Raw genomic sequence first — 23691 nt, forward strand, 5'->3', positions numbered from 1 at the left:
TTATAAATAATCCCAGCCCTTCTTAAACATTATTTTGAGACAAAGTCTTGCTAAGTTGCCCAGGCTGGCCTCAAACTTTTCATTGTCCTACCTCAGCCTCCCAGAGTGCTGCATTATGGGTGTAAGCCATTCAGCCCAGCTAAAACATTTTGTTTTTCAGAGGTAGGATCTTCCCGTGTTGCCCAGGCTGGCCCACAACTCCTGGGCTCAAGTGAACCTCCTGCCTTGACCTCTCAAGTAGCTCAGCAAGTAGCTGAGACCACAGTCATGAGAAAACATTTTGTAGAGAAAAAAACAGGAACTCTCCACTAGGCACCCCTGACGAAGGGTGAGCCTTCTCCCCTAGGCTGCACTCTCAGTTGGGGGGGGTCCCCTCAAAAAGCACGGTGAGACTTCAGTGCCCTCCAATCCGACCTTGACACAGCTAGGTGACTGTGCATCACACTGGGGGCTGGCTCAACTTTAGAGGCTTTCTCTGTGTCGGTTCATAGCAGGATGGAGGTGGGGGTAGGGGCTTGAAAGGGACTTAGGTGGCTTCCAAGAGTGTCAGAATGTTTTGCTCTCTGGCGTTGTGCTGACATCACATGTTAATTAAATTGTATGGCAGAAACACCATAATGTCAAGGTCAGATATTAGTTGTCAAAGCCTAACATTAGACACAGTATTTTATAGGAGCAAAGTATGCTTTAAACAAACTCCAAATTCCGTTTTTTAAAACAAGGTCTTACTCTGTAGCCCAGGCTATCTTCAAATTCAAAGTGATCATCCTGCTTCAGCTACTCAAGTGCTAGGACTGCAGGCATGCACCATCATGTCCAGCTCTGCTTCTGGTTCTCAAGTATCTGATCCTTCCTATTTCGGGCATCTCTCTGGACAAGACCAGGGGTGGCACAAATGCCTCTCTGGCTTGCCTGACACTGGGAGGTTCTTGGGGCCACACTTGCTTGCTCCACTGCACTTGACACTGGACTTTCAGACCTGGAGCCTCCGTGAGCTTAGGCTCACTCTGAGGGAGAACACTCTTCCTGGCTCTGTGTAAAGCAGATGCTAGTTTGGTCTTCTAAGCTGGTTCTGCAGGGCTACAACTATCTGGGCCAGCAAATGGGAGGGGAAAAGAGGGTGGGGCGTGGTAGTGCATAGCGCTCAGCAGGCTGAGGCAGGAGGATCACTGAGTTTCAGGCTAGCCTGGGCTACATAGTGAGTTCAAGCCCAGCCTGAACTACACAGTGTGAGCCTGGTGAGCCTATGTCAAAAAACACCCCCCCTTGGGGGGGTCCAGATATATGTATGTGTGTCCTTACTTAGTTCACAGCACTGGGGATGGAACCACCAGTATGCCAAGCATGGACTCTACTGTTGAGCTATACCCCTAGTCCTTTCAAATGTCTTAAACAAGCAAGGCTAAGGTGTGTGTGGGGGGACACCTTATGGTACCATGTAGTTAACATACACAAGGCCCTGGGTTCGATTCCCCAGGGCCACATAGACCAAAAAAAATTTTTTTATATTTATTTATTTATTTATTTAGGTACTGGGAATCAAACTCACAACCTCAGGCTTGCCAGGCAAGCACTGTGCCACTAAGCTATATCCCTAGCGCCCCAAATATTTAAACAGCATGGCTAGGCCAGGTGTGATGATGTATACCTGTAACCTAAGATGGGAGGATCCAAGTTTGAGCCCTGCCTGGACAACTTAGCAAGACTTTTGTCTCAAAATAAAAAAAAAAAAAAAATAAAGCACTGGGAATTTAGTGTGAAGTCCCCAGTTTCAATCACCATATGGCTAAAATAACTAGCTCACTAAATAAATAACGGAATAAATAAACAGCATGGCTAGAAACTGCACATGTGGAAACTGTGCCTGAGAATCGAGAATCCCCTGCCACTTACCTGCTAAGTACAGGAAGCTACATTCCTGGATTCCTTGGATCTCTTGCAGTTACCAATGACCCCATGGCCACTAACAGAGTGGTGGGGACTGAACCACCCTCGTGCGGTCACTCAGCAAAGGTTGACACCAGAACCATTTAAGCAGAGTAGGTCCCTCGCCTCAGTGACTACCACCCTGTTCAAGGCACAGATAAGATGCTAGCGCTGAAAGTTGACCAACAGGGACTGAGGTTTTAGCTCAGCGGCATAAGCGCCTGCCTTGCAAGTGTGCAGTCATCAGTTCAATCCCTGGTACCGATAAAAACGAAAAAGACAAAAAAAAAAAAAAAAAAAAAAGTCAACCAACAAGCCTGCAGCATATCTACGAGGGTAAAGTATTCCTAAGGAACCTTTTAAGGTAAAGTTAGGCTAATTCAGATCTTTGAAGGGGTTTTGAATTCTTTCAAGGGTAGGCATGTTGAATAAATACAGGGCTTTTGAAAATATCTCTTTGCGGTCCAGGGGTATAGCTCTGCCGCACAGCACCTGCTTGGCAAGTGCAAGATCCTGAGTTTGATTTTGAGTAACAGAAAAAAAAAAAAAAAAAGAAAGAAAAAGAAAATCTCTCTTTAAATATGAGGGCTCATCGTATTGTTCTCTCAACTTTTCTGTAGGCTTGGGCTTTTTAAATTAATATTTGCTTGCCATATATTTTGTTTGTTTTGAGACAGGGTCTCACTTTGTAGTTCAGGCTGACTTTGAGCTATGTACAGCCCAGGTTGACCTCGAACTCATGGGAACCCTCCTGCTTTAGCCTTGAAGTGCTGGGATTAAGACCTGCATAAGCATGCCCAGGAAGTTTGGGTTTTATTTATTTATTTATTTTGTACCAGAGATTGAACTCATGATCTCGCACTTGCCAGATAGGCGCTTGTGCCAGTGAGCTATGTCCCCGACTCAAGTTTGGGCTTTTTAAAGATAAAATTTTTTTACAAAAAAAATCAGTCTTAAAAGGCTATCTTTGGAAGGGTAAGAGAAACGCAGCAGTGGTTGCTGGAGAGACAAACTGAATGAGAAATGGGGATGGGAGAGGCTTACTTTCTCAAACCCCAGCGCCCTGTAACATCCTTATGATTTTCTGCCACTGCAGGTGTCACCCATGACATCTGCTATGAGCAGGACACAGTCATGTGGGTAGAGCCCCCCAGGGCCCCATTCAGCAGCTCAAGCAGCCACTCAATTAGAAACTGAGGAAGTCTCCAGTGAGCCAGCAGAATGTGGCAGAAACAGGCCACAGAACTCTGGCTTTAACAGTATATTCCTGGCCAGATAAGGCGGCATCCACCCACCTATAACCCCAAAGTTTGGGAGGCTGAGGCAGGAGGATTGCATATTTGAGGCCAGCCTGGGCAATTTAGGGAAAACTTATCTCAAGACAAAACAAGAAAAAATCACAAGCATGGGGAGGTAGCTCAGTGGCATATCATTCCTAGGTTCCATTCCCAGTGTCAAAAACAAAACAAAACAACTTATTCCTAGCTGGGTGTGGTTGCCCTGCAATCTCAGTTACTGCCAAGGCTGAGGTAGGATTGCTTGAGCCCAGGAGTTCAAGGCCAGCCTGGGCAACACAGGTTCTTTCAAAGCATAGGCACCCCACCACTACCACCACACCAGCTGTAAAAGCAAGGAATGTGCTTTTTCCTGGCTTTAGTGTGATATGCTGAGTTTTCTGCTTCTTTGGGTCTACAGTCTCTCTCTCTCTCTCTCTCTCTCTCTCTCTCTCTCTCTCTCTCTCCTCTCTTGCTCTATCACTCTCACTCTCTCGCTCTCTCTCTCCCCCCACTAAACTCCCTAAGGACAAACCTGGACCCTGGTAGCCAGGAATCCCCCCAGCTACCTCCAACAGCTGCCAGCACTGTGCGGGACAAACAAGAGGGAGCAGAGTGAAAGAGTAAATAAATGTGCCATGCTTGCCATTCATGGAGAACCATAGGGCCCAATACCCTCCCCACACCATTTGTGTGGGGGTGCAGACACTGGGCAAGTGGACAGTGTTCCCCAGCTCTGACACATACAGAATGCGTCACATTTTTTTGTGTGTGTGTGGTCTTTTTGAAACAGAGTCTTTCTATGCAGTTCAGGCTGGCCTTGAGCTCACTTTGTAGTCCAGGCTGGTCTCGAATTTGCAACGATCCTCCTGCCTCAGCCTCCCAATCAGTCACACTTTTATGGTGCATTAGGATGAGCAGTTACTGGGAAGGGTATGGTGGTGCACACTTGTGATCCCAGGACTTTGGAGGCTAAGGCAGGAGGACCACTGTGAGTTTGAGGCCAGATTGTGCTACATAGTTAGTGGAAGACCAGTATGAACTACATATACCAAAATTCTCACTATCTGGAGTATACACACACACACACACACACACACACAAAAACAATGGATGAATAATGTCCCCATGTTTACAACCTCTAATATGGCCGCTCAAGGCCTCAAGTTATCAGGCAATGAACTGGACACTCCCAGGTATACCAAGCCACTGGAAGCACCTAGAGGATCCCTTCTGTCCCCTTGACAGCCCACTCACTCTCAGGCACTTGGGAGCTAAGGAATTTGAGGGTAGTTCGCTGCCTCTGGGAACAGCCACCTGAACTGGATCGGGAGGGATCAGCCTGACAGGGCTAGCCAGGGCAGCAGGGCTTCCTGGGCTTCAGCTAACCAGGCCGTTGTGCCCAGGTTTGGGGGCAATGGGGCCTGAGCGGTGGGCTGGAGAGGGCACACTGCCAGCTCAGGCTGGCACCCAGCCAGGAAGTCTGACTGAACTTGGGCCAGCCCTGTTGGCCCACAGACTCTGTAAGCTGAACTGCTGGGCTCCTGGCCCCTTTGTTTTCACTTCCCCACAGCTCTCCCTTAGTGTTTAGGAATGTGCTTTGAAGGCTTCAGCATGTTTCCCCTCTGCTCAGAGAAACCGAGAGCAGAGGCTGGGCACAGGCCAGATGGCTGGAGGGAGGGCACCTGTGATCACATGGAGAGCGCCTCATGGGGCAGGTGGAATCTGGGAGGCCCAGGACTCTTGAGCCTGCCTGCCTCCTCTGCCGGGAGAGCTGCTGGCGCAAGGTGCTAAACCTAGGAGATTCTGGAGTTTGTTTTGTTCAGGGAGGCAATATTCCCTTACCAGCTCCCCCAGAGAGCCCGCATCTGTCCAGGAGCTTTTGGGGATAAGCTACGCTCTTCCTTTCATTCATTCGTCCAGGACAAGAGAGAACCGAAGTGCAAGTTCTGGCTAGAAAATCTGCCTCGCTGATTGGCATCAGATGGATCTTTCTGACCCTGACCAGCCTTGGGAAAGGAAGTTGGGCACTCCAAAGAAGGGGAAGGGGAGGGCCTTGGCCCAGATGGCCTGATCCACTGTCCTGGGACAGCAACCTCCAAGGCCCAGGCCCGTAGGGTTGGCTGGGGTGACAGCAGAGGAGTGGCCAGTGGCAGGCTGCCCATTGGCCTCACCAGCCCCACCAGCCTCCAGTAAGCCCTGTACAAGTGGGACCCTGGCTGAATGTGGAACGAACACCGATAATCTTAGCTACTTGGGAGGCTGAGGTAGGAGGACTGCAAAAATTCCAGGCCAGCCTGAGCAACCTAGCCAGATCCTGTCTCAAAAGAAAATAAAAACTGGGTGTGGTGGTGCATGCCTGTAATCCCAGCACTCAGGAGGCTGAGGCAGGAGGATCACTGTGATTTCAAAGCCAACCTGGGCTACTTAGTGAGTTCAAGATGAGCCTGAACTACATAGTGAGACCTTGACTCAAAAAACAACAAAAAAGCTGGGTAGTGCATGCCTGTAATCCCAGGAGGATCGCTGAGAGTTTGAGACCAATCTGGACTACACAGTGAGTTCAACACCAGCCTAAACTACACAGTAAGGCCCTATCTCAAAAAACTGAAAGAAAAAAAAGTCTGAGTGGTTGGCTTTCTTCTGCCTGTTCCCTAGTCCCTTACCCACTGTCCTTTATGGCTTTTGTTATCAAGTACATAAAAGAACCAAATGCCCCCTGCTTGGTCCTTCAAGGCCCTATAGTGCTGTACTGCTCCCTGCCCCCAACATTGTGCTTTGCACACTGCAAGTGCTTAATAAATGCTAAACCAGTAAACTACCATCTTCAAGTGATCAAGAGCAGCACCCTGGCTCTTTCTCTAACCAGAAGTCACTTTCCATCCTTGCTTGTTTGCTGAACCTGGGAGTTCAGGGCTTTGGCTCCTTCCTCCTCCTCCTCCTCTTCCTCCTCCTCCTTCTTTATCTCCTTCTTTTTGCATAGTACTGGGGTTGGAAACCAGAGCTTCCCACAAGTGTTGCTAGACAAGTATTCTACCACCAAGCTGTATCTATAGCCCTTTTTGTTCACAGCCCTTTTTATTTTTTATTTCGAGCTAAACTTGAGATCCTCATGCCTCAGCCTCCCAGGTAGCTGGAATTATGGGTGTGTACCACACAGCACCTGGTTCTGGTCTCACTTCTGCCACTAACATGTCATCCTGAGTTAAGCGTTTTCACCGTGTGAACCATTTTCCTCCACTAGGTTAAATAAGGGTTAAGTCAAAGTCTCAGTGGCTCTTCTATGAGATCTGCACACACTCTCATTTGCTGCCTGTCACTTTACCACCACATCAGGTCATTTTGATCCTGGCCAAGCCCAGGTCTTCAGCACAGGATCCTCTTCTGCTTCTCTACTGTTGAGCTAGCACCACAAAACACACCTAGTCCTTGGGCTTTTGCCATACCTGTTCCTTTCTATCCCCACAGCCATTAATATAGCTCTAGTTCCTGTATGAGATGCATCCATGACACCTGATTAGTAACTCCAATAGCACAAGGGCACTCGGGTGGGTCATTTTTCTGCAGCCAGCATTGTCTGGAGCTACAGTAGCACCCTGTCCTGCCTGGTGTGACACAGGCCCTGCTTAGATGGAGGGGGGCATGGCACACTCATTGCCTTTTCTTCTTGATTTCAGCCTTGATGTGTACTCCAACGCCCTGCCCAATTGACTCAGCAGAGGGATTCCTTCTCCTGGGGCTCAGAAGTCACTTTCTCTGCCCAGGTAAGACCAGCTTTTCCTTGAGGATTCCTCTCAGCCCAGGACTTACATTCAGTGTACCCTGCCCTGGTTAAGGTTTAATTAGGCACTAATGCACCCAGAGGCAAAACCAAAGGACCCCAGTTGGGTTGAGCAAAATGGGACCAAGGCCCAATGCAGAAGCCTGCAACTTGCCACCTCTGGCTGGTAAATGAGGGTTGCCAGCAGGTAGAGGAGACTGTCCTTCTCAGCTAATGATCCCCTTAGGCGCCAAGCGATGGAAAATCCAGGCCTGCTGGTAAGCTGCAGGGTGCAGCCAGGGACAATTGTACTGACCAGTTTAACACTGCAGTGGCAGTGGGGAGGGATGGAAGAAGGGATGTTGCCTGCGTGTACATGTGGTGTGTGTGTGTGTGTGAGCTCCAGTGTGTGTGTGATGCCTGGTCTCCTTTCTCTCCGAAGCCTCCCAGCCACTTTTCCCTTGTGCTTGCTCTTGCTTTTAGCTTTCTCTTCTGTATGTAGCCCACGCGAGTTGAAATTAGAAAGGTCTTTGAATGCATTTATTTGTTTTAATAAAGACAGCATTTTTAAGCAGCATATTTGCAGCAATTGAGTGTTAAACTAAACAGCACGCCAACTAAATGTGTAAAGGGGAAATGTAAAGTCTGTTTACAAGAAACATATAATTAACGCGTTCTTTGACTTTCTCTAAGCCTTTGTCTGGTCCAGGACAAGACATAGGAACCATAATCAACTTTAATAAAATGAAAGACTGTATCAAGGCAAAAGAGGAACAAAAAAGTTTGGGGGTGGGAAATAAAGGCCAAAGAGAAGAATCTTGAGTCATAATAAATATATTAAAAAATAAATCTTTTGTTTCCTTCTGTTTCATCAACAGCCATGTTCTCCTGTCCGATAGAAGGGCCCCAGAGGCTGGTACTTGTCTTGTACCTGTGTACATGGACAGGTGCTGAGACCCAGAGGGGGCAGGGGTGCCACCTGAGGGAGATGCGTGGGAGTTTCAGGAGACTGATAAATCCAGGCTAATGGAAATTGTTATTGCACAACACTGGCTTCTTCACGTGGCCTGACTTCCAATAAACTGCTCCCTTCCTCATCCCTTGGAGAAAGTGAAATAAGACATTAGACTTTCAATAATCTCATATGGTGATGATCAATCAAAACCTAGAGGAGAAGGCCAATTTATAGAAATTGTATCTGCTTCACTGGGCAGCTGGAACCAGAGAGCTGAACACAGTGCTTGGACCTTTGATGTGTGAAGTTGTCCAAAAATGACAAACACCAAAACGCACTGCCTGTACACATAGGGTCTTTTCAACAGGAGATGGGTGTGTCCCCAGAGGCCACTGTTCAGTGTGTAACTCTAAGGACCCTAGGAAAGCTGAAAGCACATGTTTGGGCCACATCAAAGCTATTTATTTCTATTACCTGTTGGCTATTTTAAGTTGGAGTTGCTATCCTTCTTACCCGTCTTATTAGGGGATGAAGTTTATTTACTGGATTAACTTTTAATGGACCCTCAGAGTTGGCTTCTAAGATTTGGGCCTTTTAAACCAGGCCCCCATTTAGCCTTTGTGATCGACTTGCTTTTTTTTTTTTTTTGCCCCCCCCCAATGTAATCCTGGAGGTGAAGTGCTCAATCTCTGTTAACTCCTTGCCTGCTGGTGTCTTTTTTCTGTAGCTACTAATCACCTCCTTTTGATCACTGCCAAGTTCTTGGGTTGAAAGAAGGAAAAAGGACCTCTTGACCATTCTAGCTAGCTTTCCACATGAGCCTGAAAATGTCGACAAATTTGAAACATCTGCCGGGCTGCCTTGCTCTGATTGCTAAAATATGCCGACCTCAAGCCCCCTCCCCCCGCCTCTTTTAATCTGTTTCATATTCACAAATTAAGCATTTAGTCTGGGTAATAAATCAGGGCGGTTTACGAGGCTCACACGAGACAAACAAGCGAGAAGGGCGCAACACAAGTCCCTGGAAGCCGAGTGCACGGAGCTGCCAGGACCTGGGAGCTCTACGCGCTGGAACGCCGAAAGCGCGCCCGGACAGGCCACCGGCTCCCACACTTTGGCCGGTCTCTGAGCGGGCAGGGCGGAGAGTGCAAAGGACCAGCCCTGGCCTGGGCCCACACCCCACTAATCTGCGGCCAGAACCCACGGCACCCGGCCCGCCCCAGCTCTGGGCAACTCGGCGGCCCCCCCCCCCAGGGAACCGCCGTTGGCAAAGGCGACAACCTCACCCAGCACACACCCTGCGGTGGGCCTATTAAGCTCCTCTCCGCTGAGAAGGCTGGATCCCCTCCCCCACCTCTCCCATCCTGCTGGGCTCAGCCTTAAAGATCCCAGGCCCAAACTCACCAGAGACGCAAAAGCTCCCCCTCCACGTCCACGAGTGACCTGCACTAAGTCCGGGCGCTACCCTCCCCAAGTCCCAATTTCTCCGCTGCCTCCTGCCAGGTTTCGGTCCCAGCAGCCACAAGGTTACTTTCAGATTCAGGCGCAGGGCTGGGGACATGTTTAGAGCGGATCAAAGCTTACGAGGGACTTGGGCAGGAGAGCAAAGGCACAAACAGCCCAGGCCCCTCAGATGCAGAAAACCCAGCCCAGGCTTTAGTGAGCACCCAAACTCAGGGTGCTCCAATCTATTCATTTCCCGCTTTCATCAGCGAGAATCGGACCTGGACCTGAGATCTCCAGCCTGCCCCAGACCAGGGCCTTAAAGGAGACCTCAAAACGGAGGGTAGCAGTGGGGTCATCCCGACCGGGCCTCTGTCGCCCGGCCAAGTTTCCCCATGGACGGGTGTGCCCCATGCTAACGTGGGACACGGCGGCGGCAAGACAAACGGCGGGAAATCGGGAAACTTGAACATACAGTCCACCCTGACCCAGGAAGAGGCATAGGAAAAATTCCGCAGCCCGCAACACAGTACACACGTCGCCCTTCCTCTTCCCCTAGCACACATTCCAACTGCGAAAGCCATTACTGCCGGCGCGCGAGAGACTTTTTAAATATTTACAGCCCGCTCTCCGCACGGTAGCCTGATCTATCTTGTGGGCGCGGAGGCGGGGCGCGGGGCTCCGCTCAGGCAGAGGCGCGGAACCCGGGCGGGGGACGCTAGCCGCCTCCCCTCGCGGCCTCGGGGTCCCCCCGGAGTCCCCACCTCACCCCCACCCGTGTGGGGAGGAGACCGAGACTGTGCTCGACGCGTCCCGGGCCCTGCCAGGGCCTGGGTGGGCGGGGGACAGCGTCCAGGAGGAGGGAGGGCCGGGAGGCTGATTTAAAGGTTCTCACCGGGAAGCGAGCGAGGCACAGACCTGAGAGCTGCCGCGCGGTGAAATCCGAGGAGCTCTCTTGGCGAGGAGGGGCTGTCAGAGGCCATTTATCTCTCGCCAGAGTGGAGGCTCGGCTCCCACACCGCCCGCGAGTAACAATGGCAGCGAGCAGCAGCTCTGCACGCGCTTCAGTGCATGAATGGATTGCGGAAGATGCCTGCGCTCCGCTCCGCTCCGACAGCTCTCCGCGCGCCCCCGCCCCCGCGGCCACTCTCGGCCAGTGTGGGCTCCTCGCGCCTCGGGGCTCCAAAGTTGGGCCCCACTGCTTGGTTCCTCTCACCCACACCCCTTCCACTCCTCCCCCTTTCGCGCCGCCGTTCCCAGGGCCTTGGCACCTTGCCATCGAGTGTCATTAGGGGCTGAAACTTGACACTAGCCTTCCCGGCCTCCACGACGCAGACACCCCCGCCAGCCCTTGCCCGCGCCCCTCTCGGCAAGTTTACTTTCAAGGAGTTTCTGCCGCCAACGCCGCCGGCGTGCGGGGCCCTAGCGGAAGGTCTCCAAAGGGTGTCTTCACCTGTCCTGTGGCCTAGGGTCGCAGGCCCCGGCTGGCCCTTGGCCCGAGCGCTTCCTTTGCGTCGTATCCAGCCGGCAGCCTTTGCTTTTGGCACATGCACGTGCGCTCTGGGCATCCCCACCGCAGCACACATGCCCTGCCAATTTTCAGGTCAGCGGCAGAACCATGTGTCCAGATTCTCTAGAGTTGGGAGAGCGCCATGGCCCTTGAGCTCAGTCACAAAAGCCTCCTTCCCTCAGGAAGCCCCGTAGTTGCCCCCTCCTGTTTCTGCCTAGAACTCTCAGTCTCTCTTGGGCTTGCTTCGGTGGCCCTAACCCAAAACTTCCGGGAAGTTTTTGTCCAGGGGTTCCTGAGCCCAGATATGTTAGCTGAGGGAGGGTGAGCCCAAGAAGTGGACACTCACAGCCAGTATGGTGATGCTAAGTAGCCCGAGGGGAGAGACCAACGGGAGTCCAGGTTGCCCTAAGCTAGACACACGTGCGTGAAGGCCCATGCCCTTGGGGAAGCAGAGCCAGACCTGCTGACCAGGGAGACCATCGAGGACAGCAAGAAGCTGACAGCGAGATAGAGCGGGAGGACAGAGCCAGGGAGGTTCAGCTGCAGACTGGGAAACACTGGCTGCAGTAGCAGCCCAAGCCCTAACACAGAGGCTTGTGCAGCCAGGCCCTGCCTGCCATACCTGTCTGTCTGTAAGCCTGGGGATGCGAATATGAATTTGCTATCTCTTGGTGAAGCCTGCAGCCAAAGCTGGTCTTTGAGCTGCCTGTGGGGGCCAAGTATGTCTGTTAGGGCCTTCCCAGTGTATAGCTGGGGCCCTAGGACTGTCTTCACTGGTCTGACCCCTCTAGTCTCCTTCCTTCCCTGAGCCATGGACAAAGGCCGTGAGATGCAGTGGGAGCCTGGTCATCAGAAAGCTAGTGTCTCCACTACTGGGGCCTCAGGCAAGTGTATATCTGACTTGGTGGCTGTAGGAAGCAGTTACCTCCAAACCCAATTTCCTTTTGGGCTTCCCAGTGGCAATACATTTAGGGTGCTGCCTCTGCCTGACCTTCTAGCAATCAGGAGTCAAGCTGGACTTATGCAAAGACCAGCAGTGTTATTAGGGAAGAGCTCCCAAGACTCAGGTTCTCTGAGACTCCTCCCACCCATGGCCACTCACTGGTCTCATTAGAGCCCCATTCTCTGCTCCCCTCTGGGGCTGGCTCTGCAGCCCAGGCCAGCAGCTGCAGAGCTCACCTTTTTTCCCTCCAGTGAACAGAGCTTCCCCACTGCTGTTTGCTTTGCTTGCTTGCACGCTCACGCGCGCGCGCGTGTGCACACACACACACACACACACACACACACACAGGGGCAGTCTTGCCCTTCCTGTCTCCCTGCTGGGAGTCCTCCAAACCAGACTGCCTAGCCCCAATGCAGCATGGAAGGGCAGGGAGCCGGGGAGACCAAGCAGAGGTGACCAACTGAGCAGAGGCATAGCCTTCAATGAGGAAGGGGCTCCTCTCAGAAAGTAGGCAGCTGGGAGTCCCAGCCTTCAGGAGAGGAGGAGCATAAAGGGAAAGCCAGCACTAATCCCTCAGCCTGCCTATGTGGGGCCCAACAGTTGACAAAAGCCTTTTCCCTGAATATTATCTCATGTGCGCCAGCCTCGGCCAGCTGTGGGGAAGGCAGGGCAGATAGCATTACCCCCATCTCAGAGAAGGGAAGCAGACTCAGAGAGGTTAAGAGAGGTCTGAATTAAGGCCACATAGCCAAGCTAGTGGGGGCTGCCCAAGGCCTGGGTTTCCTGCCCAAAGTTCACTTTCCTGTTCAGTAGTCGTGTGTATGCCTGTCTAGGTTTGTATCTGTGTGCAAGGGAAGGGGAACTGCTGGACAGGAATGGACAGTCCAGTTAGGGAAGTACAGGAAGGAAAGACACAGCCCCACACCTCTTCCTATTCTTTGCATGGCAGCCTGGGGCTGGCCCCCACCTGCCTGCAGGGGTGGGAGGCTGTGAGTGCCTCCCTGTGCCTTCAGCCATGGCTGTTTCAGAGGCCTTGGGTATTCCTTGGGAGGCCCTACTCTACCCAGCCCTCCAGTCTCTGCCTGTCATCCCCACCCCCCAGCGTCGGCTGCAGGATGCCTTGCGTCCAACTGTGGTTTCCGGGCAATAAAACAACTATTAAAGTCTCAGGCACGGCTGGTGATTTGCATCACATCCTCTCGTGCATGGATTCAATATTTAATACACAATATTGAATACGGATATTAAAAATCAATAGCTGGGGACCCCTGGGGAGGAGGCACAGTGTGATCCTGCTTCAGGAACACAACCAGCTCCTCTAAAAAGACAGGAACAGCAAGTTCAACCAAGCTGAGCCAGGCGCCAGGGGAAGTGAGGAGTGGTAGATGTGTCTCAGCTTCCTGATATGCTTTAACAGCACCATTCTTAAAGTGAACTAAAGAGAAGCCAAGGAATGGAATGCCCCGGGGACTCACTAGTTACACAGATGGAGGAGGGTGGTAGGAAGGTAGGGTTTATTTTCAAGCAGGCGACCAGCCAGGTGTATTTTTTTTTTTTTTTTTTTTGGTTGCTCTTTGGTTTGGTTCAGGTCTGAGCCTTGCATGCAGGCACTCAACTCTTCCCACCACGGTGGCTCTTTCCCTGGGCCTCATAACATCCATCACCACGGACCTCATAGGGTGCTCTTGGCATAAGCTTTCAGGGAGCTGGAGCAGGAATCCCAAAGGCTCAGTATACTCTTTGCTCTGTAAAAGAAATGTGTATACTCAAATTGCAGGGTCTTCAGAGGTATACTCAGCCTTTGGGACAGGAACCTCAGGCCTGGGGATGGGTGGAGGGTGGTGACAAGGTGACAAAGGGAAGGAAGTGAGGAGATTGGGACATGAAAGTAATCCTGCTCCAGAGTCAGAATTCAGATTGTCTATTAAACAGCCAGGAGATGAGTAAACTCCTGGGATACATAATTCTCTCTTGAGGTCTGAAGAAGAATACAAATTTTTCTTTTCTTTATCAAAATATAGAAACATAGTTTGCCCTAAACAGAATAAGACTCTTGCAGCCTGAGGGTAGGAGTCAAGGAGAATAAACATCTTTCAGAGGAGTCTTTTCTTTTTCTGTTACAGAAGAAGAGACACAATAGGAGACACATGGGTAGGTTATCTGATTGGAAGAGCCTGCAGCATGAGTTGCCAGAGCACTAGGTGAACTTGACCTACCGAAGTATCATCCCAAACACCAAATTGTTATTTTGATACATCTCCTTTCTACTATATATAGCTTAAAACAATATGGATTGGGGCTGGGAATTTAGCTCATCGGTATATAAGCGCCTGCCTTGCAAGTGTGTGGTCGTGAGTTCGATCCCTGGTACCAGTTTAAAAAAAAAAAAAACAATATGGATTGAGTGGGAACTCTTGCTCTGGTTATCAACAAATTAGAAGGACAACCCAGGAAGACCTTAGCGTACTTATCTAGATAAAAGAAATGAAGATAGGTGCTTGGAAATGATAATTAATGAACCCTAATGGCCTCCACTCTGCTCCCTAACAGTTGTCAGAGAGCCCATCAAAGGGAACAAGGGACTAGGCGCCCTTTTCAGAACTGGCACATGAAAAGCAGCTCCTTTGACTGGTGCAGACGCCCTGGTGGTAGCTCCTACACTCAGCCTCCTGGAAGTTCACCTGCCTGTATTTACTCACTTCCGAACTGGCATGCTGCTAGTTTTACAACATTGGGCCCTGGGCCTGTGAAACCCAGTGGCAAGAGTTCCAAGCACAGCAAAAGATGTTCTCAGTCTATCAAACTGTTTCACTTTCCTCTGTCCACCACAGGTCAAGCACTGGGCCTGCTGCAGCCCACACAGACCTGACAGCTTTCAGGTTGGACAGTTTGCCTCTAGCACAAAGTACAGGCAGCAGCCAGGGATATAGCACAGAGGCATAAGCACTTGCCTGGCAAGCACAGGGTCCTGAGTTTGATTCTCTGCCCAAAAAAAAAAAAAAAAAGATGCAGGTAGACCATGGCTGGGACAGAGGAGGTGAACCACTACCATCCAGCTTGGGAAAGCTGCTGTACCTTCAGAACCCACTAAGGGTACCATGCCTCCCTAGATGCACCTGGTACTTAACCAAGAAGGAAAGCAGCCTTGTAGCATTTGGATGGGCTATACCCTAGATGCAGGAGAGCCTGGCTCCAGGAAGGACCTATATATATACCAAGTCTCAAATGCCCATGAGTGGGCAGGGAAGGGGGACAGGGCAGGAGAGAGGGGGGAACCTTCCTGCTTCCCACTACTCAGTAGTTCTGTAATGTTTTCCTGGAAACAATTTAAGTCGCTAGTGAAGTTGGACCTCTAGACTGTCACCATGTCTTGGTGTAAGGCGGAGAGGATCAATGCTTTTCATTGGGAAGAACACCTAGATAGGATGAAGAACCTAGGATCCTGCCTCAAAGTGTCACAGTGCCAGATAAGATGCTACCTCCCACTCACAACTGAGGAAACCCCGTCCTGAACTGCTGGGGTGAAGTCGGAGTCTGAGCCTAGGGTCAGCAGAGGCACTGTCCCCACCACCAACAAGTTGCCTGCCGAGATAACAGCTGTGGGAGGGGGAGGGGAGCCACAGGCAGCCACGACTGAACGGTTGCGATCTAGAAAATTCAACAAGAGGCCGCCGCGGTGGCGGCGGCTCCAATTAGCTGAGCCAACTGGGAAGGCAGAGAGCGAGGCGGCGGCCCTGCAGATCGTGCCCGGGGCGAGCAGGCGGGCGGGGGCGCGGGGCCTCGGAGCTGCCCGAGCGGCCCTCCTCCGGCCCCTCCCGTGGGCTCTCGGAGCGCGCCTGGTGTTTACACACTGTCCTTCCGACACGGGATCAAGTTTCAGGCCGCTCCGGAGGCGCCGGTGCCGGCCACAGGCCGGGGAGAAGGGAAGAACTGGAGCGGGATCTAAGGCAGCACTGCGCCTATGAGAAGGCCCGGCGCGCGTGGGCACACCTAGTGCAGCGCTCTGCCCGCGGCAGGGTAGAGGGAAGTCCACCAGGCAGGGTGGCAGGAGCTGGTGGGTCTGCAGAGCACTACCCAAAGGGAAAAGCCCCTTTGAGTCGCGAGAGTGAGATCCTGCCTTCACCGGGCTTGGAGAACTCATGCCTGGGACGGCCCAAGCGCTATGCTCAGAACCCAGGCGTGAGCACTGCTGCGAGCTTCCCCAGTGTGTTCTGCATTCCTACCCTGGGCCCTTTGATGTGCCACCCTACCTATTGTTGGGGGCGAAGGATGTGTGGCTGGAGAAGCAACTCCAAACTGGAGACCTCGATCTTCCCCGGCGCGCGCCCAGGCCCCAGCGCGACAGAGGCCTCGGGCCCAGTGCCGGGGGCTCACTGCTGCGCGCCTCCACTGAGGTGGCAGCCCGCGGGGGCCCCATGCTGTCAAGCGGCGGCAAGTGAGCTTCCAGCAGCACAGCACACTAAACAGCCGCAAGCGTGCCCTTCCAGCCAGAGCTGGGAACGTCACCCAAACACCGTCTCCTCTCGCGCTCCAGGGTCAGGGTTTTGGGGCCGACCCAGAGGAAAGAAAGCCCCTACCCCACCCCCAGTCCACCTGGGTCCCGAAGCCAGTGTTCTGAACCTGCCGGGGTGCTGAGTGCTTGGGGAAGTGGAGAGAGTCGGTGCCTGCCCCTCCCCGCTGAATGTCTGCTTTGTTCCGGAAAACAAGGGGAGCATTAGGCTCCTAGAGAAACACAAAACTTTTTGAATCTCGGGAAGCGTAGCTGATTGCGTTACGAAGCTCCAAAGACATACAGAGGAAGGGCAAAGCTGAAAGGGCGGGGAGAGGCAGGGAGACTTCCGAGAGAGGCCCACGGACAAAGTATGTGTGGGGGGAGCCGCTCGGGGTGACCGGGCCAAGACTCGGGAACTCGATTCGGGGAGAAGGTGCCGCGAAAGTTCCAGCGAGGAGTCGGCCCAGCCAAGTGGCGCCTGCCCAGCCAGCGGCCGTGCCAGCTTCCTGCCCTGCCCAGGACCGCGGAGCAGTCGGGGACGCCGCAGCAGGCTGGCCCGGAATCGCAGGACGACAGCATGGGGGAGGAGGGCCGAAGCAGCAAGTAAACCCCAACTACAGCTTTCTGCCCACACCGCCCTCATCCACTCCAGTGGGCCAGGGCTTGAGGGTCTGTGGGGCGTTGGCTCTGGACTTTCATCCCGGTGTGTGTGTATGGGGGGGGGGGGGCAAAGGCCCAGGGAGTTCACTGGCGCGGAGGGTGAGGAGGGGAGTCTGAGATGTCCTTGGTCTCATTTGATGACTGCCTGTTCCATGGGCTCCCGCCCTGGCTCAGTCGAGCCAAGGGTGCCGGATCAGTGTTCCTTGGCACGCAAGAGCAGGCAAGGGGACGAGAGAAAGCAAACTTGCGATCGCTCCCCTAACTGCCAACCCACTACTTAGCCTCCCTGCACCCAAGGAAGGGCACCTGGCCTGTGCTACATCCCCCATGGGGGGCTCCCCTCTGTCTCTGAAGCTCAGACTTCGAGCGAGGGTTTTCCCCCTTTCCCCAGGGCTCGCTGGGTTTCTAACTTCCTCTAAATCTCCCTCCACGCTCCGAAAAGCCCCGAGGAGAGGAGCCGAGAGGAAGCACGCCGCTAGTGTGCGAAATGAAGACCATGTGTGAGGATGGCGACATCAGAGTGCAGCCGCGGGGGAAGGGGGTGGCGAAGGCCCCCCGCACAGCCCGAGGCCCCAGGTCGCAGTAGCCAGCGCCCGGGCTAGGCGTTGGGGACTGGGAGACGCAGCGAGAGGCAGTGGAGAAACTGCTGGCCTCGTGGTGGGCTGCGAGGAGGGGGTGCGGGAGCTGTCGAGCCTGGCGGGGGGGGGGGTGGCGGGGACGCAGCCCCGGCTTCTTGAGCCGCAGCTGCGACCGAAGGCGCAAGAGCAGATCGTGTTCGGCGGCAGTGGTGGTGGCGGTGGCGGTGGTGGCGGTGGCGGCGGCGGCAGCAGCGGCAGCTCTGGCCCCGCTGCGCTGGCAGCTGAGAATCAACAAAGGGAGGCGGCGGGCGAACGGGGGAGGGGCGCCGCCGAGCGTTCGCGGACTGCTGTGGAATAATAAAAAATAATTAATAATGATAATAAGAGAAAAATCCCCGGCTTTCATGGCTCTGGGTTTCCGTGTGGCTGCAGCGGGAAGCGCGCTGTCCTTGAGGCGGCCTCTCTCGCCTGGCCTGCCCGCCCCTCCCCCTTCCCTCGCCCCCTCCCCTCCCCAGGAACCGGGAAGAGAAAGGTCTGCAGCTGACAAATATTATCCATTCTCCCCATCGATCGCGGAGTGTACAGATGTGAGCGCTTGATGTGCCCGCGGAGCGGCGGATCCTCCCTACTCGCTCGCTCTCGCCCAGGCTCCACTCGCCGCCCCCTCCTCCCCCTTTGTTCTCCTCCCCTTTCCCTCTCTTTAAATAGATTTCAGGGCGCTGCCTGTTGGAGAGCAGCTGGCGATCTCTCCGGAGAGAGGGAACAAGCGCAGCCCGAGGTGCCCTGTCATCAGCCTCCCTCCCCCACATCGCCTTCCCGTTACGAGGCCCCCCTCCAGTTTCCAAAACAGAAAACACAAGGAACACCCTAGTCCACTGCACCGCGAGTCTCTCCGAGTCTTTGGCTCAGTTACGCTGTCCCCGTGCTGTTCCTTGAATCTGTGGCTGTCTGTGCAGGGAAGGGAGGGGTCACAGGGCCTTGGCAGAAGAGCCGAGGGTGGGGATCCTTCCCCGGCAGCAGCAGGAGCGCAGCCCGGGTCACGCTAAAAGGGTACAGCTTACGCATTAGGTAAAGTCGGCGGAGGCGGCCGTTTTATTCCTCTTTTTGCAGATGGGAGATTAAGCGGGCAGTGCCAGGTCTCAAAGGGGCCGGCTGCGCGGCAAAGGGTTAACTCCCCGGCCGGTAGTCGCGGACACATACACACGCTCACACGCTCGCTAGTGCGCCCTCCTCGCTTGCCCGAGCGCCCGCCACGGCCCGCAGTGCACCCGGGGCTGAAGCGGAGAGGAGTGGGGGAGGGGCGGGCTTAACCAGGCCGCTCGACTGAGCTGGGGCCACCTCGCCGTCTGTCACTTAAATGATTGTCCTCCGCTCCGTTCAGTGCGGTCAGTACGGGCTGTTAACAGGCAGTTGCAATCAGTTTCCGAAAGGTCAGCCAAGGTCCTCCGGCTCTCGCAGACGGAAGGCATTACGAAACCGCTTTTGTATCTGCAGGCACTTTAGTAAAAGAAGCGAGGAGGGGCGCACCGCAGCGCTGCTGCTGCTGCGAGCCAGGGGAAAGGGTCGCAGACCTCGGCGGTAGGGTCTGCACCCCCGCTGCCAGGGCTGAGCGATGGGGAAATCACTGGTGGAGTGACCATGACCCTTCAGGTTTCGATGGGGAAGCAGGCTGCAAAAGCAAGAGAAAAGAGAGGAAGTGGGAGAGGCGTCCTGATTCCCCTCCTCGCCTGGCCTGCGGCCCACACCAGGACCCGCACCGGAGCGCGGCCTTGGGCGCATGGAAGACGCTCCACTCCTCCCAGACCCTCCAAACTCCGGGAAGCGGGATGGAGGATGGTTGTGGGGGGCAGTGTGAGACCCTGCGCAAGTGAGTTCCTGCGCGGTGTCTGAAGACGGTGCTGCCGCCGCCGCTAGAAGTCGTCCATCAGCAACCAGTCCAACCTGCCAGTGATAATGTGCGATCAACACCAAATCACCCCCGCCAGGCGCGATCCATCATCGCAGCGCGCCGCGGGCTCGCGTGAAGCTGACTTGCGACTGGAGGTGGGGGGTGCAGAGCAGGAGGCGGCCGCCCAGCACTAGGGACGCTCAGCGCACTTCGTTGCCCCTCCCAGAGGCCTGTACCCGGCGTTCAGAACTCTCCAAGTTCCCCAGCTGCAGAGCGCAAACCCGGTGGCTCTGAGTTCGGAGCGGAGGTCACTTAGAAGCCCGCGCGTCCTCCGCCCCCAGTTACCCTGGTCACGCCCTGCAAAGCTATCTGTTCCTTGGCAGCTGCCCTGCCTGTCCCCTCCCCCTCCTCTGAGAAAGTGTAGCTGGCGGGAAATTAATATTTAATATCGTGAAATTGATTAAAGGGCTGGAAGCTGGCGATGGGGTGGGGGGAAGGGTAGGGGTTCCAAGCGTAATTAAAGATCTGAGAGTCGTGGCCGCTTCTGGTCTGTCCCAGCGGCACACGGCCTTTGTGAAGCCCAAGCAGGGTCAGGTGGGCTGACCCTTACGGCCTCGGGATGGGGGGCCAGCGCAGCCAAGGTTCTGACCTGCAGGGCGTTTGGGAGGTGGCAGATCAGCGGAGAATGGCTAACCGGAGAAGTGGTAACCTTTACTGCACCTGGGGCTGTGTGAAGTCTGCCCCTCCCTTGCCTGCTATTATCTTGGGCCCATCTCTGCTACTGCAGTCCGAGGGTTAAGTGCTGCTGTTCCTTGCTGCTTGTTGGATGAAGACTCGCCTTCGCTGACCAAAAGGCCCTTGACCTCTAACACATTCTTCCCCGCGGCTCCAAGACCCCCTAGCACAGCCTCACAGTGGGCCCGACTCAGAGGGCATTGCCCTAGGCTCTGACAAGGTGTTCCGCTACTCTCAAGCAGCACTTTGGGAGGGGGCAGACCACGTTCCTCCTGCAACTTGGGGTTTGTAAAGCTGAGGCTGCCTGGGGCTCTGGCTAGCTCTCTCCCATTCAGGCCTCACCCCAGACTGATCAAGCCCAGGGCAGCTTAACTCGTTCAGCTGTGCCACAGATGGGGCCTGCTGCTAGAGGCGGCTGTCTCCAGGGAGTTGTCACCGAACCAGCTCTGCTGGCCGCCTGTCATTCAGTTTAAGGTTACTGCCTCACCAAGAGGGGCAAGGGGGCTGGAGGTGGGTGCAGCTGAGATGCCCCAGCCTCTACAGTTTAGTGCTAGTTGAGGAATTAGGTGGCCACAAGGTCAGCGGTAGCCTTTAGTGCTAGCTACGGTTTAGAAATTGGATGGTTGAGGGCTGGGGTACAAGCACCTGCATAGCAAACACAAAGTCCTGAGTTTGATTCTTGGTACCAAAAAACCCCCAGAAATTGGATGGTTAGCTTGGTGCTAGGATGACCCCAGCTCATGGATGCCTAGCTCCAAAGGCCTCTTCTGAACTCTGTGTGTTTATTTTTGGAGAAGTACTGTTTCTTGGGGGCTGGAGATTTAGCTCAGCGGCATAAGCGCCTGCTTTGCAAGCAGGCAGTCATGAGTTCGATCCCTGGTACCGATAAAAAGGAAAAAGACAAAAAAAAAAAACCTTTCTGAAAAGCAGCAAGTGTGCACCTGGTAAGAGGCACACCAAGCAGCCCCTCTATGGTTCTAAGCTGGGGGATCCAGAGGGCCTATGGGCAGCCGGCTCACTGCCGGGGTGGTCAGGACCACAGAGGATTAGGCTCAGCCTTGGGTTTATTAGTGTACTGGAACAAAGTGCTGGGGCTGCCTAAACTGGGGCAAAAGACAGGTAATTAAAAGAGGGATTGCAGAAGGAAGGAGAGGCTGCTACCTGGGTGGAGAAAGTGTTTTCCAAAAGAATAACAAGTTGGAGCAAATGTTATGCAGAAGGACTTTATTTCTCCAAAACAAAACCAAGAAGTTCACATTCAGCCTCTCATACTGAGCTGATATGCAACATGCAAACTTTAGACAGAACCTTGAACCCGCAGGAGATATCAGCCTACAGTTTACAAAGGGTAATTAGGAGGCTTTTCTGGGTATTTCTCTGTTGGAACAGACCATTGTGATTCTACCTTTATCAGCTGGGGGGGGAGGGGTCTCCTGACCTCCCAACTGGAGGGGTGGATCACTCAGAATGTACTACATTCATCAATTTCATTTCTGGTAAATTGGACCTAAGGTTTCGGGGTTCTAAGAGGAAGGTAGCCTATATAGTGTGCATACCGATGTCAGAGCCAATGCCAGGGCCCGCACATTTTCTGTAGCCTTTACAAGCTAATGCTATGGATTTCACAAGCAGACATACTGGATTTTTCCAGGCTATTTCTGACTTCAAGAGCAGTGGGCCTTGTGTTTTAAAGGGCATGCTGCCCTCAATGCCGTCACTGGTATTGTGCAAGTGTGTGCCCTAAGTGTCCAAAGACTGGAGCAAATGGCTTAGGTGTGAGGCAGCAACCCAGCTGTCCCCGCTGGTCTTATGTCCACCATGTCTAGCCCGGATGCTACTTATCCTAGCCAGTAACGGGAGTCTTTCGGGTGTTGGGTGATACAACATCTCTTAAGGGCCTGCACAGGTCTGGCGCTGGGCAGGGCACCTGTCTAGGGAAGAGGTAGGCCTCGGTCCTCTGGGTCACTGCGGTCCAATGACAAGCGGCATCCAGCCCAGAGACACAGCTTGCGTGCGTCGCTGGGGGTTGTTGTCGCCTGTCCCAGGGGCGCGGGCAGCTGCACGCCGGCCGCCATTTTGACCGGGCGGCGCGGGTGGCGCTGTCCCCGGTGGTGGGACCGCGGAGCCGCAGGCCGGGCCGCTGGCCGCGCGGGCGTCCCCCAGGCTGGCAGGGGGGACCGGGGCGCCGCGCCTGCTCCCCGACCTCCACGGGCTACACTGACCCCTGGTCGGGGGCAGCAGGGCAGCTGTCCCCGGAGAAAGCGCGGCCTGCAGGCGTCTTCCCCCAGATCGCCAGAGCGGATTTTAGTTCCGAGAAACGACCTCTTGTTCTCGGACTCCTGCGATGGTCAACATGTTACCACCTCTGGGGACACAGCGCCTGGTCCGCTGCCAGGGAACTTGGGCTGCTGTTCCCAACTGCAACTTGCAGAGGCAGCTCTGGGGGTGGGGCGGCGACGCCCGCCGAGCGGTCCCCAGCACGCAAGGCTTGCTCTCTGGCAACCAGAAAGGACCTGAAAGTTATCAGGGCTTGAGGGCTCAGGATTGGACAGGGCCATAACTTCATTTGTCCACCTGTGTGAATTTAATATGCATTTATGGAGAGCCTGCTAAGGCCAAGGCACTGTGTTAAGAAACTACCAGAATCCAAAAGTGAATTTTTAAAAAGGCACCTCTGACCTGGCATGGTGGTGCATGCCTATAATTCCAGCACTTTGCAGGCTGAGGCAGGAGGTTCTTGGCTAGTTCAACACTCATCTAGGCTCCACAGTGACCTCAAAGCCAGCCTGAACTACATTGTGAGACCCTGTCTCAAAAAACCAAAAAAAAAAAGAAAAAAGAAAAAAGGCACTTTTCTCCCTTGAGCAATTTATAGTCTAAGTGGAAAAACAGATTTGCAAATAGCTAAATGCAAATAAAAGGTAACATAAGAGGACCATAAATAAAAGGCATGAATACTGCACTAAATGGCCTGGGCATGGGTCAATTATTTTAAGAATAACCTTTATTTCTTTTTTTTTTTTTTTTGTCTTTTTCCTTTTTATTGGTACCAGGGATCGAACTCACGACTGCCTGCTTACAAGGCAGGCACTTATGCCGCTGAGCTAAATCCCCAGCCCCCATAACCTTTATTTCTAAAAATGTAGAATCAGTTCTGAGAAAGAAGGACAGGACAAAAATTTACTGACACTAGATAGTTCCAAGGTTCCAGGGAATAACAGTCATTACTTCTGAAAAGCTGCTGTGTAGGAAAAATGTTGAAAGTTTATTTAAACTAAGCAAATACCAAGGATCAGAAACTGGATTCATTCCTCATCTCCTGACATTAGCGGGGTAGCAGGGATGTGAGTTTGCACTGAAACATGATACCCCCATTTGAAATCAGTAAAACTCCCACCACATTTCAGAAAATGAAAAGTTTGGGAAAATACAACTACAAAAATTAGGCCAATAAAAAGGAGACAAGTATTAACTCCAGGAAAAACAAATTTCACAAGAAAGGAAATGTAATCAGTGTCACTTGTCTC

At 53.5% G+C, this 23691-nt stretch overlaps 1 protein-coding gene and 1 long non-coding RNA gene across 4 annotated transcripts in view; one reads left to right on the plus strand and one right to left on the minus strand.

The window, feature by feature from the left end:
- The window catches only part of Bcor (BCL6 corepressor), a 127187-nt gene that overhangs the window by 82865 nt on the left and 20631 nt on the right, over positions 1–23691 (minus strand). Inside the window, exon 1 of one of the 3 annotated variants that reach the window (XM_013151966.3) lies at positions 10277–10444. The exons of 1 other annotated variant lie outside the window; for it this stretch is intronic. The gene's annotated coding sequence lies outside the window, so the exon portion shown is untranslated. Of the gene's footprint in view, positions 1–10253; positions 10445–23691 lie in introns of those variants that run through there. One more of the 3 variants, XM_063245707.1, reaches the window with a different exon arrangement.
- Positions 16289–20130, plus strand: LOC134475413 (uncharacterized). Its single transcript, XR_010046512.1, has 2 exons — positions 16289–17006; positions 17355–20130. It is a non-coding gene; the product is annotated as an uncharacterized LOC134475413 (long non-coding RNA).

The sequence above is a fragment of the Cavia porcellus genome, unplaced genomic scaffold (genome assembly GCF_034190915.1).
Source record: "Cavia porcellus strain 051 isolate PalLab524CR breed Dunkin Hartley unplaced genomic scaffold, mCavPor4.1 scaffold_3, whole genome shotgun sequence".
NCBI lineage: Eukaryota > Metazoa > Chordata > Mammalia > Rodentia > Caviidae > Cavia > Cavia porcellus.